Here is a 7,248-nt window from a genome sequence, read left to right on the forward strand (position 1 = left end):
TGAGCAAGATGGATGTGTTCAATTAAAAGTACACAATCGTTTGGTCACCCGTACAAATGATTATTCTTTTCAGGCCGGAAAAAGAATAATGGATCAGAACTGAACTGAGATGCAGAACCAGCCCGTTTGCAATTGTCCCAGAGGTACAAGGAATATTCCAAATGCCAATAAGGATCGATGGATCACATCCTTAATTGATTGAAGATTCATTTTTGGTAACAACAACTACCTAGCTTAGTTGGTAAGCTATGGTGTACAAAATTCCCTGGCTCACCAAGAGGTTTCAAGTTCGAATCAAATGGTTGTTTTTTTTAGAGAATTTGTTGAATATTTCCTGCTTTTCACTCACTTAAAGCACTAAGGGCATGGAAGGGATTTCCACATCAAATTAGAAGCAAGGAAAATCGTGGAAGCAAGAAGAGAAGAAAAAAAAAATGGAGAAATAGAGCTTGTCCAAATCTTCTCTCTCCTCCACATCATCACCAAAGATTGTCCAAATCACAAAAAGAAAGAAGAAAATCGTCCCTAGGAGAGAGAAAAAGAAGAAAAATAAATTAGAAAAAAAAAAAGGAAAGAAAATAAGCAAAAAAATTATAGGAAATTTATTTCTCTATTCTCTCTCCTCCATCTTAGCACTTTTGGACTCAAAAGATCTCACAATCAATTGTGGGTTTCTCCCTTTAAGGAAAGAGAAATTTGTTACCCTACTTCCCCATTCCCTATAAATACAACTCATGTAAGAGGAGGAGAGACGATTCATTCTTCTTCTAGTTTTTTTTAGTTGCTCTCTCTCTCCCTCTCTCATTCTTTAGTTTTAGTTCTTCTCTATCTTTGCTTTAGTCACTTTTGTAATAGTTTTTTTTATGTCAATTAATGCAAGCACTCTTTTATTCTTATTCAGCCTTTTTATGTTTATGATTTATGCAATTTAGTTGTAATTTTTTAAGTTATAGTTCTAGGCTTAGATCTAGGTGACTAGATCACGAGCCGTGGAGCAATTTTTTTTTCAAGTTCAAGCATTGATTCAAGTAAATAAGCTCCTTCAGTAGTCTTCTCTCCCTCCTCTCATTCCTTCTTCTGACTACCCTTTCTTTTTTAATTTAGGATTTTTATTTTCAGTCGTTACATTATTGTTATCCCTTTCCCCCAAGGTTCATGGCTAGTGTATGTGTTGGCTTTGCCCCTCCTAGCCATAGAACCATCAATTTATTGCTTTTATTTTAATTGTCTCCCTTTCCCTAAAGCCAAGTAGAGTAACCCTTGTAAGAGTGACTCTCTGGTCAAGTAGGGAAGCTCATATTATGATGCATCCCTCGGGCTAAGTAGAGAAACCTACTTGTGAGTCTCTCTCTAGCTTTATCCCATTTATTTTACTTTATTTTTATTTTAGTATTTTTTTCCCTTTATTTATTTATTATTATTTTTTTAATTGCGTGGGTTGTTTATTTTCAGTTATTTATTTATTTAATTTTAATTGCGTGGCTTGCGTCTTTAAATTCTTAGATGACGAATGGTTAGGACGTTATTTTAGATACATATGTTTAGGACGGTAATTAGAATTAGATCACAACCATTAATCAGTTCACTTTCGCATTATTAAAAGAAATAAAAAATAAAGTGGCTGCTCTCCCTGTGTTCGACCCGTAGCTACACTGATCCGTACGCTTGCGGTTACATTTTAAATCTCAAACAAGTTTTTGGCGCCGTTGCCGGGGAGACAGTTCCATGTTATTTTTCACTTTCTTTTGGTAAATCGGAGTGCTTTGTTTGCTTTGTTTTATATTTTTCCTTTTCTTTTATTGAATTCCTGAGAAGAACAACTTGCAATAATAGTTGTATCAGTGGAGGTCGCCATGCCTCACAGTATGATAAAGACATGTTTTGCCCTGTAGTAGTACCTTAGGAATTGACCTAAGCAACCCCGGATCCCTGCTAGTAAGCTCCCAAAAAGCCAAAAAAAAAAAAATCAAAAAAATCATTAAAAAAAAAAGAGTTTTGCTATCCATTCTTTTGTGCTTGTCTTACTTTAGTTGTGGGTAGTTTTCTGTTGCATGAGTGTTAAGTGGGTACGTAATACTAAGAATCGGTTAGAAAGAAGAGATCCAACAAGTAGTGACCCTATACGTTTACTCTCTTTAAAACCCTTCAATATGGGAGACCAACTGCAAAACCCTTCACCTAAATCTCTGAAAGATAGGTTCTACCCTGCTAGAACAGCCCAACCTTCCTGCATAGTTCTACCACAAGCTCAGGGCAATAATTTTGAACTCAAATCTCAATACATCACTATGTTGCCCCACTTCCATGGGTTGACCTCTGAGGATGCATACCTATTTCTAAGGGAATTTGAAGAGGTATGTGTTCTAATTAAGATCCAACAGCTTTCTAATGATGCTGTTAAGCTTAGGTTTATCACTTTTGCATTGAAAGACCAAGCTAAGAAGTGGTTGTATGGATTACCCACAAATTCCATAACCTCATGGGAACAGTTCACAGTTGTCTTCCTTAAGAAGTTTTTCCCAACTCACAAGACCAATAAGCTTAGAAGTGATATCCTTCAGTTTAGGCAAAAGCCTAGTGAGTCATTTTCCAAACTTATGGAGAGATTCAAGGATCTACTCCAAGAATGCCCTCACCATGGCCTAGACCTATGGCATTTATGTCAAATAATTTATGAGGGTATTGATTACCCAACTAAACAAATGATAGAGTCTATGTGCCCTGATGGATTCACATCCTTTACAGATGAAGGAAAGGCATGGGAATTCTTACTTGACTTAGCTGACAAAACCCGTGAGTGGGAATCAACCCAAGAGAGTGAAAGAACTATAGGAGGAAAAGGATATTTTGTGGATGGGATAGTAGCCAAGGAAGCCCATTTGGATAGCCTAATCAAGAGGATTGAGGCTATTGTTCCTAGAGAGCCATCATCAGTCAATTTGGTTAAGATCTGTGCTTGGTGCCAGTCCCCTGGACATGTCATAGAAGAATGCCCTAACACCTTTGGGGGCACTTCTAATGATAGTGTTAATGCCTTATACCAGAATAATCCATATAGTAACACATATAATCCAGGATGGAGAAATCACCCAAATTTCTCTTGGAATCAGGGCAACCAAGCAGGACCTTCCAATTTCTATAATCAAGATCAACCTGGACCCCAAAGGCCTCCCTTTGCACAACAATCTTTTACTCAAAATACTTTTCCTAGGTCAAATGTAGGACCTCAGGCGAGTTTTCCTAGGGCCCCTCTTCTATCATCTTATCAGCAACCCCCTGGGTTTACCAACACTGGAGAGGCAAGTAGAATAAGTGACTTGAAAAAAAATATGGCCCTCCTCATGACAAGCCATCAAAATCTTACGAGAGAACTTACCCAAGTTGTCTCAATTATGCGTGAGTGGGAGAAGGGAACTTTACTCAGTCAACCAGAGCCTAACTCTAGGCATCATTAGCCTGTTAGTTTACAAGGACCAACTAATGCACCACAAGGACCAACTAATGCACCACTGAATATAGTACAAGGTCAGACTCAACAAGGGCCCTCTAACCAATGTAATGTTGTTTATGCCCTTAGGAGTGGTAGAGAGTACCTACAGAGCGTTCCTAAATCTTCCCCATCTATTACTCCTGTTAACTCTTCTTCAGTTGAGGACACAAATGTGCCTCTTTTTCCAGGTTCGTCTGATGAACCTAAATATTTTTCTGAAACTAAAGATGATTTGGTTGAGGAAACCAAAAATGATTCTTCTGAACAGGGGCAAATCCCTAACAGTCCTTATGTTCATCCTGTCCCATTTCCTAATCGCTTGGTAAACAAAAAGAAGACTGCTTCTATGGACAAAATTTTAGAAGTCTTCAAAAAGTTAAAAGTAAACATCCCTCTTTTGGATGCCATATCCCAGATCCCCGCCTATGCAAAGGTACTGAAAGATTTGTGTACTCACAAACGTATCACTAGTGTGCCCAAAAAGGCGTTCTTGGCAGGTAACATTAGTTCCATAATTACTCAGCCCATAGCAGCCAAGTATAAGGATCCAGGAAGCCCTACCATATCTTGTGTCATAGGCAACACCTATATTGAGCATGCCTTACTTGACCTTGGCGCAAGTGTGAATCTTTTACCTTACCATGTGTACAAGCAATTAGGATTAGGAGAATTGAAAGCCACTGGAACTACTCTTCAACTGGCAGATAGGTCTGTTAAGATTCCTAAAGGGATGGTTGAGGATGTCTTACTAAAGGTGGGGGAATTTATTTTCCCTGTTGATTTCATTGTGTTAGATACTAAGCCCTTCTCAACCAAGGATGAGATCCCAATAATTCTAGGAAGACCATTCTTGGCTACCAGTAATGCATTAATCAATTGCCGGAATGGTTTCCTAAGATTATCTTTTGGTAACCAAACTGTTGAGTTTAACATGTTTAGGATTGGCAAGCAACCACATATGGAAGAAGAGATCAATATGCTTGAGGATTTTCTGGACTTTTCTAATGATTTAGTTACCAACTTTGATATTAATTTTGATTCAGAATTCCAAGAGTGTATGGATGAGTTGGATGATGATTGTGAAAATTTCTTTTCTGAAGTCTTGAGTCTTCACACACTTGTGGAGCCCTTAAGACCCCTTTCCAATTCCATTCCCAAACCTTCCATAGTTGAGCCCCCTAAGCTAGATCTTAAGGAGTTGCCATCTAATTTGAGATATGCTTTCCTAGGGCCTGACCAGACTCTTCCTGTAATAATTTCTTCAAATTTGACTTCTATCCAGGAAGAAGAGTTACTTAAAGTGTTAAAAGATAATAAGGAAGCCCTAGGTTGGACCATGGCTGATATCAAGGGCATAAGCCCTTCCATTGTGCAACATCATATACATCTTATGGAGGATTCCAAACCATCAACGGAACCCCAAAGAAGAGCTAACCCAGTGATGATGGAAGCCATTAAGAAAGAGATCCTAAAGTGCTTGGATCATGGAATAATTTATCCTATTTCTGACAGCCAATGGGTAAGCCTAGTTCACGTAGTGCCTAAGAAGTCTGGTGTGACTGTAGTTCCTAATGCCAATAATGAGTTGATCCCTACCCGTGTCCAAACAGGATGGCGTGTGTGCATTGATTACAGGAAGTTAAATGCGGCAACCTGGAAGGACCACTTCCCATTGCCATTCATTGACCAGATGTTAGAGAGGTTAGCTGGACATGAATACTATTGCTTTCTTGATGGATATTTCGGCTATAACCAAATCCCAATTGCTTTAGAGGATCAACATAAGACCACTTTTACATGCCCATATGGAACATTTGCTTACAGGCGTATGCCCTTTGGGCTTTGCAATGCCCCTGCTACGTTCCAACGATGCATGATGAACATTTTTTCTGACATGGTCGAAAAATTCTTAGAAGTATTTATGGATGACTTTTCAATTCATGGGAATTCCTATTCTGAATGTCTTCATCATCTTTCCCTAGTTTTGAAAAGGTGCATATCTAAGAATTTGGTTTTGAATTGGGAGAAATGCCATTTTATGGTTAAATCTGGTATTGTTTTAGGCCATGTAATATCCAATGAGGGAATTAAGGTAGATAGAGCCAAAGTGGATTTATTTGATAATTTACCACCTCCTCAATCTGTTAAGGATGTTCGGTCTTTTCTAGGGCATGCAGGCTTCTACAGAAGGTTTATTAAGAACTTTAGTCAGTTAGCCCGACCTCTCACCTCATTACTTGCCAAAGATCAAACTTTTGAGCTTTCCAAAGAGTGCCTAGAATCCTTCAAGCAACTTAAGAAGGAGTTGACCAATGCACCCATTGTTCAACCACCTGTTTGGACTGAACCTTTTGAACTGATGTGTGATGCTTCAGATTTTGCCATAGGAGCAGTTTTAGGTCAAAGGATTAATAAGTTGCCCACTGTCATTTACTATTCTAGTAGGACCTTAAATGATGCACAACTCAATTATACAACCACTGAAAAAGAATTTCTAGCTGTTGTGTTTGCATTAGAAAAGTTTCGATCTTACTTAGTTGGTTCACATGTGGTGGTGTATACTGATCATTCTGCCCTCAGATACCTAGTTCAGAAGAAGGATGCCAAAGCTCGTCTCATTAGGTGGGTTTTACTTTTGCAAGAGTTTGATTTAGAAATTAGGGATAAGAAAGGAGTTGAAAACCTAGTTGCAGACCATTTATCCCGGCTTCCCAATTCCTTGACTGTTGATTCTCCAGTCAACGAGAACTTTCCAGATGAACAATTATTTACAATGTCCAGTGAACCATGGTTTGCTGACATTGTCAACTTCTTAGTTTCAGGTGTGACTCCGGATCACTGGTCCACCCAAGATAAGTATAGGTTTCATTCCCAAGTTAAGCACTTTTTCTGGGATGATCCTTATTTGTTTAAGATATGTCCGGATTAGATTATCCGACGATGTGTTCCTGATCATGAACAATATTTCGTTCTCTCTTTTTGTCATGATCATGCATGTGGTGGACACTTTGGACCTAAGAAGACTGCCGCAAAGGTTCTCCAATGCGGATTTTATTGGCCCACTCTTTTTAAAGATACTTTTGATTTTTGTAAGGCTTGCCCCGCCTGCCAGTCTTTTGGCCGTATCAATAAAAGTAACATGATGCCCCTCAACCCTATTTTGGTAGTTGAGATCTTTGATGTTTGGGGCATCGATTTTATGGGACCATTCCCTAATTCCTTTGGGAATTTGTACATACTTTTGGCCGTTGATTATGTTTCTAAATGGATAGAGGCCATACCTTGTCTCAAAGAGAACATTTTTTCCCGCTTTGGTGCACCACGTGCAATAATTAGTGATAGGGGTACTCATTTTTGTAATCGACCTTTTGAGGCCTTAATGAAAAAGTATGGGGTCACTCATAAGTTATCTACCCCTTATCACCCCCAAAGTAGTGGCCAAGTGGAGGTGTCTAATAGGCAGATCAAACAAATCTTGGAGAAAACTGTTAATCCCAACCGTAAGGATTGGTCCCTTAGGCTCATTGATGCCTTGTGGGCCCATCGGACTGCATTCAAGACCGACCTTGGTCAGTCTCCCTACCGTTTGGTGTATGGAAAAGCTTGTCACTTACCAGTTGAGTTGGAGCATAAGGCCTTTTGGGCCATTAAGAAGCTTAACTTTGATTTGTCTGATGCGGGACTTCATCGTAGGCTCCAACTATCTGAGTTGGAGGAACTTAGGAATGAAGCCTATGAAAGTTCTAGAATTTACAAGG

At 39.0% G+C, this 7,248-nt stretch overlaps 1 non-coding gene across 1 annotated transcript; it reads right to left on the bottom strand.

Annotated features, from left to right (window-relative positions):
* Window positions 1-2,537: 2,537 nt before the first annotated feature.
* LOC122065125 lies at window positions 2,538-2,644 on the bottom strand. The gene has a single exon (XR_006135926.1). It is a non-coding gene; the product is annotated as a small nucleolar RNA R71 (small nucleolar RNA).
* Between the last annotated feature and the right edge of the window lie 4,604 nt (window positions 2,645-7,248).

This window comes from Macadamia integrifolia, unplaced genomic scaffold (genome assembly GCF_013358625.1).
Source record: "Macadamia integrifolia cultivar HAES 741 unplaced genomic scaffold, SCU_Mint_v3 scaffold1886, whole genome shotgun sequence".
In the NCBI taxonomy this organism is placed as follows: Eukaryota; Viridiplantae; Streptophyta; class Magnoliopsida; order Proteales; family Proteaceae; genus Macadamia; species Macadamia integrifolia.